Raw genomic sequence first — 14,288 nt, 5'->3', positions numbered from 1 at the left:
GAAAACTAGCTCTCAACATCAGTGAGAGAGAGTAATCAAGAATCTGAGAAGGATTCTCCACGCATCTTGAGACCCTTCTTTAGGCTGACCTGATTTTTTTTTTTTTTTTTTTTTAAACGGAGTCTCCCTGTGTCGCCCAGACTGGAGTGCAGTGGCGCGATCACGGCTTACTGCAAGCTCCGCTTTCCGGTTCACGCCATTCTCCTGCCTCAGCCTCCCGAGTAGCTGGGACTATAGGCTCCCACCACCATGCCCATCTAATTTTTTTGTATTTTTTAGTAGAGATGGGGTTTCACCATGTTAGCCAGGATGGTCTCGATCTCCTGACCTCGTGATTTGCCCACCTTGGCCTTAGGCTGACCTGATTTTTAATGTTTCCTCCTGGGGCCTCTCCTATCTCTTCTTCCCCTGTACCATGTCCTGCCCAACTAGAGACTATACTTCTTTTAACATCCACATGCCTCTGTTACATCTTCCCTGCTTGTGATGCCCAACTGTGTTGCAACTACAATTTATTTTCCTTTTCTGACAACATGGTCCAAACTTTATAGCCAATAATGACCTTCAAAAACTTTGTAACTCAAAGAAACCATAAAACACAGCTCCACAAATTTCTCAGGTAAAATTCATGGTTGGCTAACTGATACATTCACCTTGCCCAGCAGGGATTTAATTTCTGATCCTCTCTTTTCCTGACTATGGAAAGAGCAAGACTACATGGCAGGAATGAGCCTCCAGAGAGGGCCTGGACAAACACTAGATGAATTAAAATATCACCTTGATTACAGTGTACATATGTCCTATTTCTTTTTCATTATATCTTTCTCTGTTCTAATAATATGTCCTGTTTATTTTAGGGAAGCCCAGTTCAGATAGTTTAAAAGCATTAAATGGACATGTGGATCTTTATTTTTGGGGAAGAAACATAAAAGGAAACTCTGTACCCTCATGAACAGCCAAAAAAACCATAACAGCCACTTATTACCTCATTTCATTTTATGTCTTTCTCTGTTCTAATAGTATGTCCTGTTTATTTTAGGGAAGACCAGTCCAGATAGTTTGAGAAGAAGGCATTAAATGGACATGTGGATCTTTATTTTTAGGGGAAGAAACCTACGAGGAAACTCTGTACCCTCATGAACTGCCAAAAAGACGTAACAGCCATCTATTTTCTCATTTTCTTAGGTCCTAGGGGAAAACCCCAGTGGAAACCAACACAATAAGGGAATGGATAAAACTGTTTTGAAGAAATTTGAGTATGGGGAGAGGAATGGAGATTGCCCTGGGGAGGCCATAAATGGTGCCTCTCTGAATTTAATATGTGATGTCCAGAGGGACCTAAATGAAGCACAGATTCTAAAATAAATTGTTTGATGACACTTCAGAAACATGGAGGTTATGAGAAAGAAAATTTTGATTAAGACTCACCAGCCTGAATTCAGTAAAGAAATACTGTTCTTAATACCTGCTGTAGCCTTTTAAGTTGTCTTTTTATTCGCATGACAATGCGTCAGGGCAATACACTCATATTTTTCAAAAACCTTTCGACATAGTTTAACTTCTGGAGATAATAGCCAAAGCAAATGTCACAGAATAAAGGATTAAAAAAGCTTTATGTAGAAAAGTCCTAGGTCTGGGAGATTAAAGAGAGCCCCAGGTAACTCCAGGGCTCATGGAATGTGGATGGCTGATCCTGTTTCTAATGAGGCCAGGAGGAAGATCACATTCAAGCCCTTAGAGGAAAAATTTCTATCTCTGAGAAGATATCTCTAATTCCACCCGAACTTTCTTAAAAATGTGTTGCTTTGGTCATAGAGCATAGAGAAGGATGAAAGAAGGTGCAAAGAGAGTTTAAGACCATGTCTGTTCCTAAAGTAGTGACTAACCAGACCTATTGTCAGATCTCCACTCCAGATGTGTTACCCCAGCCAGCCATTTCCAATTGCTTCCTTCCTGCAAATTCTAGGAAAGTCTTATTCAAACATTATCTCTTGTAAAAACAGGTGATAAATAAAGGCAGCTAGAGCTTGGGGAGCCCTCTATCTTGAAGAGCTCATCTATCAAGTTCTCTCTAATTCCCCTCCTTCCTTGCTTCTTCCTCTGCAGAAGACTCTCCTTCTACCACCTGACATGACACCTCTGGAGGTAAATGCCAAGTCCTTGATGAGACTCAAGGCCCTGTCCCCCTAACTTCCCATCCATAGGCATGGACCTTTATGAGTTGTTTACTACTTAAGCCAGATCATGATCTACTTTGTGATTGGTCTGGAGTTAGACCCCTGACCCAAGCTGAATGAGTCATATATCCTCCCAAAATGATTGAGAAGTGCAAATTAAAGAGAGCAAGGTAGTCTCTGCTATGGCTTAGGTATTACATTAAAAATGAAGTCATCGAGAGACAATCATACCTCTCCATGTAAAGTAAGAGGTAGAGAAAGCTGAAGGGCAGAGAAAGAAGAATGAAAAATGTATCTGCAGAGAAACAGAGATGGAGAGAGTACCAACTGAATTGCTAATTCCTATTTTCTGTCCATTGTTGTCCATAAAACACCACCGTATCTTTATATCTGAGTCCTCCCTTTGTTCAGGTTGGCTAGCATCGTTTCCTCCTTGAAATCACTCCCCTCGACTAAATGCAGTCCACTTTTCTCTCCTCTCTAATCTCTTCCCTCACTATGGATGCTTTTATCTCCCATATCTTTCCAGTTCCCTGGTTCCCCATCTCCTATTCCCCAAAAATGCTGGCTTGGCAGTGTCCTGCCATTGGCTCTGGAAAGCTCTGGTATTTTATTATTATGAAGAGACTAAGCTAAGGGTAGAAGAATCTATTCATCTCCAAGTTGCCAGTGAACTCTGAGGCATCTTAGTTATTGGTGAGATGAGCTGAAGAATAAAAACAATTTTCAAGTGCCCTTAGGCAAAATACGTCTTCCCTACCAATTCTGTAATCTCTGAGAGGATCTGGAAGCCATAGGGATTGTAAGTTTCTAAAAGGCAACATATAGAGACTAAATTATGCTTTCTATACATCCTTTTCATTTTATGTGTTCTGGGAAGTGCTGGGTTTTTTTTTTTTTTTTTATGGGAGGTGGGGATTGGCCAGATTCTCAAGGCCCTACCTCTCTGAAAGTCTTCTATATTATGACATGGTTTCCAGGATGCTTCTAGTTCCCCAGGGAAAAGAGCTGATCACCATGAATTCCTAGAAAACTCCTAATTTCCAACTCCTCTCCAGGCTTTTGCATTGTTTCATATATTCATTCCTTCATGTATTAAAAAAAAATATGAACATCTACTATATCCCAGTCACTACCATATGTTACATTGATGCAATGAGCAGAATTGTCCAACAGCGACCTGGGGAACCAACTGAAACAAGATATTTTGCTTCCCCAACAGATGGTGTTGTATCTGAACTTATCTCTTTTGGAACAAGGGGCTTCCTTTCCCACAGAGGACGCTCTAACTTCCCAGGGGCCTCAAGTGCCTCAGGAACCGATCACCTGGCTTTTCCACGTAACTCCTTTAAACAGCTGACGCTCAAATCCAGACTGCCTGCTAGCTAAATAATCTTATTATCCCCACATTGAGGAAGCTGCTTTCTAAAAAGAGAAAGCAATAATGGGAAGGGCTCCTCTACTGGAACAGAGAAAAGTATCGTGGAGTTGGTAGAGCTTAATTTGGATGAGATTTTCAAGGAATGATTAGTTAATGAGGGAAAGACAAACTGTTACCTGATGGATGTAAAGGGCCTCCCAGGCATGTGGAGAACTGAGAGAAGGGCAGTTTAGACACAGGACACAGCACAGGTGATATCCCTAGAAAATAAGGGACTTATGGACTAAAGGAGTTCAAGAGAGGCCAGCGTGGCTGAAGCAGGGTAGAGTGGGGAGAATGTGGTTTGAGATGAGAATATAAAAGTACTAACCACAGCTAGCCACTATTCAAAGTCCACAAACCACTCTGGTTTAGTCTCTGGCATGAAAGAGAGTCTAGCTTTCATAAGAATCCCAAGACTAGAAAGCAGAGCTATCACTGTTTTTCAGCTTGCTAGTCCACGAGCATACTTTCACTAAGCAGTCTCCTATAGTGGGAGTACTCCCTCCTCCACATATTTTCTCACATTTAGAAAGGATGGGTTCAAGAACCCATCCCTCCCACTGCCATGGTACTTGCATATCAAACTTGCAACCAGAATGATGATGATAATGCTGTGGATGCTGGTGATTATAACCATTAATAACCAGCATTCATTGATCTACTATGTGTCAGGATCTAGGTGAAATTCTTCATACTATATATGATTTAATCTTCATGAGCATATATACTTGTCACAAAGCAGAGTTAGGGGTATGAGAGAGTATCTCTGAGACAGAGTGGTTATAAAAGGTCATGTTTTTTTCCAGTACATTTGTCATAGTGACATGATAAATTGGGTGCCAAAACATTTTTCCATTGCAGAATCATTGTTTTAGAAATAAATACAGGAATGTTTAGGCATGTCCTTGGACTGGACTTGGGAATACATGGTTCACAAAACAAACACACTTCTTCCCAGCATTCTTCAAACAAGAATCCCAAAATCTGGCAACTGAAAGAACATTTATGATGAAATAATTGGAACTCTCTTAAAGGGAAAGTCTTGTGGTCCTCAAGTCTGGAAGGCAGAGCAAAACTGGTTGTATTTTCTTCCATATAAGGAGTATGAAGAAGAGAGGTCCACTTCTTTAAAAACTTTTGATCTTGCTCTAGTCCAATCTATTTTCTACACTGCAGCCAGGACTTTTGTTCTGAAACAAAAATACAAGTTTTTAAAAATTATCTTGCTAAATTTATCTATAAAAATAAAATTATTCTCTCCATTTTCAATGCTTTCTTCATTCCCAGATGTTGAATTAGTGCAGCTTTGAACCCCTGGAGAATGCTCTTCTCAAAGCACACCCCAGGCATCTTCTGGTGCCCATGATGTCCCCCAGAACTTCACTAACTGCCTTGGCCATACTCCTAGACAGACCTCAGAATGCTCTTGACTGTCATCTCTATCCTCTCCTTAACCTTGGATTGGCCTTATGTGGTGACTCCCACCTGTACCCCCATTGTATCTAGGAAGTAACTAGCTTGCGTTGGATTTTACAGGCTCATAGGTGGAAGCCTCAAGGCAAGCCTTGTCTCAGATGAGACTTCAGACTGTGGACTTTTGAGTTAATGCTGAAATGAGTTAAGACTTTGGGGGATTATTGGGAAGGCATGATTGGTTTTGAAATATGAGGACATGAGATTTGGGAGGGGCCAGGGGCAGAATGATATGGTTTGGCTGTCTCCCCACCAAAATCTCATCTTGAATTCCCACACGTTGTGGGAGGGACCTGGTGGGAGGTAATTGAATCATGGGAGCAGGTCTTTCCCATGCTGTCCTTGTGACAGTGAGCCTCATAAGATCTGATGGTTTTAAAAAGGAGAGTTCCCCTGCACAAGCTATCTTCTCTTGTCTGCCACCATGTGAGGTGTGCCTTTTACCTTCCACCATGATTGTGAGGCCTCCCCAGCCACGTGGAAATGTAAGTCCATTAAACCTCTTTCTTTTGTAAATTGCCCAGTCTCAGGTATGTCTTTATCAGCAGTATGAAAACGGACAAATACAGTCTATATATAAGCTGCCAAATTAGTAATGTGCAACAAAAATTCCACATTCAGCTTCCTCCAGTATCAGGTTCCTTCTCTCACCTGGATATAGGATAACCTTAACCTCTCTCCTAAGTTATCTTGTAAGTCCTTGAGCTTTTGAGGAAGAAAATACCCTCCACTTGCACATAAATCATTTGTGTGTTTAATGAATTTGATTATGTCTTAAGGAACAGGGGCAATGTAATTGATACTCCAAAAGATTATTTTCCTAGTAGTTCATTGCTTGTTTTTAAATTCAGGAATGACCAATGTCCAGATAATTTTGAAAAAATAAGGAAAAGGAAAGGAAGCTAACATTTATTGTGTAACTTCTTTTGGACATATGCACACTCTACTAGGTATGTTAGTTACACGGTTTAACTCCTAAGTCCAAACTGTACGCACTGTAGATATTCTACAGAGGAGCATAAAACTCTCTGGGTCCTCACCATGGAAGTTTCCTTTAATACAGTCTTCTGCAGTAAGTTTCCTGGGGGTATGTCTTATATTTCTAATATTAGACATATATAAGTAGATACTAAATATTTCTTAAATTGATGTTTTTCTGACTGTAAAAGTAATATATAAATGTAGAAAATACCATAGGATTATAAAGCTTAAAATTGATAATTTCCTCAAAATTACTCTTCACACCACAAGATAAACACTGTTAACAGCAGGGTAAACTAATTCTTAACTTGCATACCAGTCCCCGATACTTTCTGCTCTTACAGAACTCTTGCTTTCCCTTCCCCTTTCTTGGCTCACACTTTGTTATCACACCTCTACCTATAGTGGGTATCCACCCTTTGTGTCTGTCTAGAACCATCATTTTCCTCAGATAACATTCTTCTCTCATGTAAATCATGCATTCTTGACATGGACTGCCAACCACAGAACTCTGTTTCCCTAAGCACAGCAAACGGGCTGAATTAGTCGTTTGGCTATCTCTGGGCACACCACCATGGCCATGACAATGGAGGACCATGGCTGGACAGACTCATGTCACAATTTAGAACATCCACAAGAATGTTCCTGGCCAAAAGCCCAGTTCTCACAAAATAGGAAGTGGTCTATTCATCAGACTTGCATGGATCTCAGTGAAGGCCAAATTTAAACCATCTCACACCAGTTCCAATTGGAATCTATTTATTACTTAAAGTCTCCTAAGAAACAGATGGCAGATATCCTCCTCAGCCACTATCCATATATCCCAGTCTGACAGAACTGATACCTGGAGTTGAAGACAGATCTGTTGCTTTGCAATACTCTGATTTATTTCTGATGACAATACGGCATTTATCTACCACAGGCAATGAAAAGGAGAATTTCACTTCTTTTGCAGTCTCATGCTAACTCTTTTTGGTGCTCTGGGTAGATGACTGTGGTCAATTGCCTCCAAGAGAAAATGTCTGTTGCCTCAGTCACTAATTCCAAAGACTAATGTTGACATTCTATTCTGAGGCATCCTCATCTCATATAAGAACATATCCTTGTTTGGGGGCAAAAAAATCAAATGTGCAAGAAATAAAGCAATATAAATAACCCTAAGCAACAGCATTTCCAATGACATATTTTATTACTAATAACTTCAAAATATATCTTCCATCCTAGAAAAAAAAAACCCATTCCATTACTTCCCCCAAATAACTGTTATTTATAAAGTGAGGCTAGGATGTCATAAAATTAGCATTTACAGCTGGATGAAATCTTAAAAGATAAGACTCTGGCTCAGAGCCCCACCCATAAAGTGCCAAGCTAGCATTGTTCAAATGTTCTCTACTTCCTAGGAAGCAGATTCATGCATAATTGCATAGGGCTGAAAGACATGGCCTATACAGTATGGGGTGAGTTTCTGCAGCAAATTTCTTCCTTATTCCTGGAATTGTTCTCCCAAATTTCTCAGCTTTGAATGTTCTCAGAATTTATTTGACAGTGGCAGAGAAGAAAATAGACTTCATAGAATAATAGTGAGTGAAGAGTCTTTGACTTCAATTCACCAAGACTGACTTAATCAAAAACAGAAAAAAAAATGAGATGTAAAAGTAAAGGTATCTGGTTTGAATATTATTGAGGTATTCCTATGTGTCTGGCACCTAGGAAGTGCTCAGAAAACTAGCTGTTGTGAGGATTCAATAATAAAACATGTATAACTGCTGGACACATATGTCTGACAGGTACAAAAGGCTCAGCAAACATTAGTTCCCTAATATCCCATCACCACTACTCCATTTATGCTCCTCCCTTTTCTTCTTCCTAGAATTCTGTCTCCCCTGTCATTTCTGCTAGTCAAACTCCTATGGGTCTTCAAGGATTAATTTAGATAAAACTTCCTTCAAGAACACCCTCTCAAGCAAACTACTCATAGTATCTCCTTCGTATACGTTGGTACATTTCTGGCACCTTTTTAAAATAAAATTTATCATCTTCCCAGTGTATTATAAGTTCATTGGAAATTTTAAAAACCAGTTGTATTCCTACTCAAGACATCTAACATCATATGTGCCAGAGCCAGAATTCAGACTCAGGCATGTCTAATTCTTGAACTTCACTTTTCCATATTATGCTGCCTTTCGTATTATGAAGGTACAACCCAAAGAAAAGAGTAGCTCAGTTTATTCATCCTTCTCTCCACCTTAGATGTGGAGAGAAAAGCATACCTTATCTCTCTTCCAGTTTCTCTTCCTTCATTTCCTTCTGAGTACACTAAGAGAAGGCACCCCGACTGAGCCTGAAATTAGAAGTCAAATACTGCTTTGCCTTGTCTCTCATCCCATTCCTCTCAGTGACAGTTTAATGGCATGCTGTTAATAAGTCACAGACAGATTCCTGCGGTCAACAATGGAATACCTATTTTTAATCAGAGGAACAAGGTTAAGTAAGATGTTTTAACCATCAAGCCTACTGTATTAGTCAGGGTTCTCCAGAGGGACAGAACTAATAGGAGATAGATGGATGGATGGATAGATAGATAGATAGATAGATAGATAGATAGATAGATAGATAGATAGATAGATAGTTAGGGGGGTTTATTAAGTATTAACATACGTGATCACAGGGTCCCAAAATAGGTTGTCTGCAAGTTTGAGGAGCTAGGAGGGCTAGTCCAAGTCTCAAGTTTAACTCAGTTTAACTCCTAACTGAGTTTAACTCCTAACTCTTCTCCTAACTGAAGAACTTAGAGTCTAATGTTCGAGGGCAGGAAGCATCCAGCACGGGAGAAAGATGTAGTCTGGGAGGCCTGGGAGCTGCTTAGATGGTGCCCACCAGATTAAGAGCGAGTCTGCCTTCCCCAGCCCACTGACTCAAATGTTAATCTCCTTTGGCACCCTCAGTGACCACCCAGGATCAATATTTTGTATCCTTCAATCCAATCAAATTGACACTCAGTATTAACCATCACAAGCCCACCCCTTGTCAACTTGAATTCATATACATCTCCTGAGATCATATATAATTTTCAAATAAAGACAATAATAAGGTCATAATTATGCCTAGCATAAAACAACTATTCTTCGTACAACTGGAAACGAACCAATCCCCAAACCAAATACTATTACATAAAGTTAACAATACTTAAATGCTGATGTGAAGTCAATAAATCTTATGTCACATAATATAGAAGAAATGAAACAAAATGAAAATATTTTCTTAGTAGAAGTGTATACATGCACAAACATGTTTTTAACAAAAGGAGGAGGTAATACTCATGACAATTACAGTCCTCATTTCTGCAGGTGGTCACATGGTCAAAGCTGGTATTGATGACTACCTTCTTCTACTACCCATTCTGTATTCCCTTTGCCTTTAGCAACCACCTCAGCAGGTCTTTTTTTTTTTTTTTTTTTTTTCCTGATGGAACAACCCAAACCTTCATTCCTGAAGGGTCTGGGTCATTTGTAGTCTTGCCTGGATTGGGCTGTTGTAGTTTCCCATTGACCTTAATCACAGGACATGGTAATACTAAGAGACACCCTAATGGATCTCTTGTATTCCATGAATACTCTTCCTTACCTCTGTTGTGGAGTAGCAGACTGATTTCATCTTACTAGTCCAGGTTGATCACCCCAGCCAACACTGTAACTCCCTTCTTAGCCTGTTGACTTAAAGGTAGGAGGAGCCCAAAGTGTCCAGGTGGCAATCCTAACTTCCAGTTTAATAGAATTGTGTGTCTCCTGGGGGCAGCATTTATCCCTCTATAACTAAGATCCTAGGCCAGCAGAACATAATACCACAGGAACAGGAGGCCAACATTTTTCTAGTGGATCACTAGGGGTGATGGTGACTGGTGCCACTTCCACTTCCACCCCTTCATTCCTGGACCCGTAAATCCTGGCTATGAGAGAAACAGTATCATATATTGAATGCTGATTCAGAGAAGACATGGCTTGCTGGAGAATTTTGCCCCAGCCCTGCAAAGTATTGTCACCTATTTGGCTTTGTAATGGTGACTTCAAAAGGCCATTCCACCATTCTATCCAGCGGCTTCAGGATGATGGGGAACATGGTAAGAACAGTAAATTCCATGAGCATGGGCCCATTGCCGCATTTATTTAGCCATTAAGTGAGTGCCTTGGTCAGAGGCAATGCTGTGTGGAATACCATGATGGTGGATAAGCCATTCCATGAGTCCACAGATGGTAGTCATGGCAGAAGCATCACATGCAGGTTAGGAAAACCAATATAGGGAGTAAGTGTATATTCCAGTGAGGACAAATCTCTGCCCTTTCCATGATGGGAGAAGTTCAATATAATCAACCTGCCACCAGATAGCTGGCTGATCATCCTCAGGAATAGTGCCATATTGAGGGCTCATTGTTGGTTTCTGCTGCTGGCAAATGAGCACTCAGCAGTGGCTGTACCCAGGTATGACTTGGTGAGTGAACGTCCATGTTGCTGACCCCATGCATAACCTCCATCCCTGCCACCATGGCCACTTGTTCATGGGCCCATTGGGCAAGGACAGAGGTGGCTGGGGAAAGAGGCTGAGTGGTATCCACAGAATGGGTCATCCTATCCACTTAATTATTAAAATCCTCCTTGGGTGAGGTCACCTGTTGGTGAGAATTCACATGCTCAAATATCTTCACAGCTTTTGACTATTCAGAGAAGTCCATACTCTGAGTCCATACCTCTTCCCCAAATTTCTTTATCACCAATTTTCCAATCATGCTTCTTCCAAACCATTGGCTACAGCCCCTGAATCAGTATATAATCGCACATCTGCCCATTTCTCCTTCCATGCAAAGTGCACAACAAGGTGCACTGCTTGAAGTTCTGCTCACTAGAAAGATTTCCCTTCACTGCTCTCCTTCAGAGATGTCCTAGAAAGGAGCTGTAGTGCTACACTGTCCACTTTTGGTGGTGCCTGCATATCGTGCAGAACCATCTGTGAACCAGGGCCTAGTCCTCTCTTCCTCTGTCAGCAGATCATAGGGAACTCCCCATGAGGCCATTGGTGCAGGCTGAAGAGAAGGCAGGGTGGCAGGAGTAAAGACCATAGGCATTTAGGCCGCTTCCTCATGTAACTTACTTGTGCCTTCAAGACCTGCTCAAACCTGATCACATATACCACTTCCATTTCATGATGGAGTGCTGCTGTGCATAACCCACTTTATCGCTAGATGGGACAGAAAGCACCCCATCCATGATAGGCAGTTCAGGTCACATGGTAACTTGATGACCCATAGTTAAATGTTCAGTTTCCATCAAAACCCAGTAACAGGTCAAGAGCCGTCTCTCAAAAGGAGAGTAGTTATCTGCAGAAGATGGCAGGGCCTTGCTCCAAAATCCTAGAGGCCTCCACTATGATTCACCTATGGGGGCCTGCCAAAGTCTCCAAACAGCATCCCTATCTGCCACTAATGCCTCAAGCACCATTGGATCTGCTGGGTCATATGGCCCAGTGGCAGAGCAGCTTACATAGCAGCTTGGACCTGTTACAGAGCCTTCTCATGTTCTGGACCGCACTCAAAACTGGTAGCCTTTTGGGTCACTCAATAAATGTGCCAGAGTAACATAACCAAATGAAGAATGTGTTGCCTCCAAAATCCAAAAAGGCCCACTAGATGTTCTGCCTCTTTCTTGGTTGTAGGAGGGGCCAAATGCAGCAACTTATCCTTCACCTTAGAAAGAATATCTTGACAGGCCCCATACAACAAGACCCCTAGAAATTTTACTGAGGTACAAGTTCCCTGAATTTTAGTCAGATTTATTTACCATCCTCTGGCATACACATGTCTCACCAATAAGTCCAGTGTGTTTGCTACTTCTTCTTCACTGGATCCAATCAGCATAATGTCATCAATGTAATGGACCAGTGTGATATCTTGCAGAAGTGAAAGGCAATCAAGGTCTCTCCGAAGAAGACTATGACACAAAACCAGAGAGTTGATATACCCCTGATGTAGGACAGTAAAGGTATATTGCTGGCCTTGCCAGCTGAAGGCAAATTGCTTCTGGTAGGCCTTGTGGACAGGAATGGAGAAAAAGGCATTTGCCAAATCAATGGCTGCATACCAGGTACCAGGAGATGTGTCAATTTGCTCAAGAAATGAAACCACATCTGGTACAGCAGCTGTAATTGGAGTCACCACTTGGTTACACTTATGATAACCCACTGTCATTCTCCAAGATCCATCTGTCTTCTGCACAAGCCAAATGGGAGAGTTGAAAAGGGATGTGATGGGAATCACCACCCATGCACCTTTCAAGTCCTTGATGATGGCACTAATTTCCGCAATCCCTCTAGGGATGTGATGTTGTTTTTGATTTGCTATTTTCCTAGATGGGTAATGGTATAATGGCTTCCATTTGGCCTTTCCCTCCATAATAGGCCTCACCTTATCAGTCAGGGAGCCAACATGGGGGTTCTGCCAGCTGCCAGGTGTGTCTATGCTAATTATGCATTCTGGCACTGGGGAAATGACCACAGGATGAGTCCAGGGACCCACTGACCCACTGGAAGTTAGACCTGAGCTAAAACTCAATAAATCACCTGATCTCCATAAGTCCCTACTTTAACTGGAGGACCAATATGATGTTTTGGGTTTCCTGGAATCAACGTTAGTTCAGAGCCAGTGTCCAGTAGTCTCCAAAATATCTGATCATTTCCCTTTCCCCAATGCACAGTTACCCTGGTAAAAGGCAGGAGGTCTCCTTAGAGAAGGACAGGAGAAAAATTCACTGCATGAATTGTCGGTAATGTAGTGGGGTCCTTCCTTAAGGTGACCTGCCTCCCCTTCATTCAAAGGGTTCTGGGTCTATAAACTGGCTCAAGTCTGGAAATTGATTGAGGAGCCTTGATTCTCTGTTTTTATAATTCAAATTAGTCTTTTGTCCATTCAACCTAGAAGTTTTCTGCTTATATAAATTAACTAGAAATGCAGTAGACTTCCAATCAATTTAACTTCTAGAAACACTGTGATTAATTAGTCAATGCCAGAGCTGTACACCAGTCAGACTATTCTGATTGCTGCTTTGTCTCTGCTGTCCGTTACAGTAGCTACACCCACCTTGCTTTTGATGGTTAAGTGCTACCATGTGGCCCCTGATACCTCGGGATCTAATTATTCCCATTGTATTTACATTTTTACTTGAGTGACTGAGGTTCCCACTGTTAGATTTGACATATAGAGAAGAGCAATTATAGAGCTTCTCAAAGATGCAGGTGCTGCCATCACAAACCTATTTCACAAGGCATTGGTTGAGGGTATATCGTCTGGACCCTCCTAGCTGGGATGAATAGATCTAAGTTGACTAATCCACTCCATCATCCCACTCTCTCTAAACCTTTGGATCCCTTCCTCTACATTAAACCAAGAGAGATCAGACATTTCCAACTCACTCACAGTGGGCCATCTTTTAATCCTATTTCAGCTAACCAAGCAAATAAACTATTAGAACCTTTTTTAACTCCTCGAGCTGCAACATTAGAAGCAGAGTCTCTACTTAGTGGGCTCAAATCAATAAATCAGCCTGATCCAACTCTATGTTCCTTTCACCATTATTCCATACCCTTAATATCCGTTCCCATGCCTGTTCTCCAGATTTCTGTTTATATAAATTAGAGAACTCATGTAGTTCTTTTCGAGTGTAGTGCACCTCGTCATGGGTCACACTCTCAACCTCACCTCCAGGGGCCCCCCGAGGTTTTAGTTATTGGTCTAGGAGCAAACAGGGCTGTTGAGGGTGGCTCCTGAGGAGAATCAACATTATTTTGCCTGGCAACTGCCTCAGGGGAGGCCAACACTGTTGCCTCAGGCAGCACAGGGTTTATCTCCTCAGACAAAGATGGAAAGGCTGATGGCAGCATGGGTCAGGGAGGAGATATTGCCACTACTGTGGATGGGGAAGCTGTTTATTCTGGCAAAAAAGGCTCATCAGAGTTTACAAACTCAGTATCCCCAGCTTCATCAGGGTCCTCCCACATGTCCCCATTCCATGTTGCAGGGCCCCATTCTTTTCTAATTAATACCCTCACTTTAACAGCAGACACCTGGTGAGGCCACGCATGCACCTTTCATTGCAGGTCAGTCACTCGCATGATAGGAGCTTGTGTCTATTTCTCCACAATTTCAGCTCTTTCTCTACAGGAGATAAGACTCTCACTTAGGACAATATTC

The 14,288-nt window shown here is 41.6% G+C and overlaps 1 pseudogene; it reads right to left on the bottom strand.

Moving 5' to 3' along the window:
- Positions 1-9,866: 9,866 nt before the first annotated feature.
- On the bottom strand, positions 9,867-13,978 carry LOC139355984 (uncharacterized; annotated as a pseudogene).
- Positions 13,979-14,288: the final 310 nt, after the last annotated feature.

Source organism: Macaca nemestrina, chromosome 9 (genome assembly GCF_043159975.1).
Source record: "Macaca nemestrina isolate mMacNem1 chromosome 9, mMacNem.hap1, whole genome shotgun sequence".
Taxonomy (NCBI): Eukaryota; Metazoa; Chordata; class Mammalia; order Primates; family Cercopithecidae; genus Macaca; species Macaca nemestrina.
The sequence above is the reverse complement of the archived record's forward strand: the minus strand, read 5'-3'. Positions and strand labels throughout refer to the sequence as shown.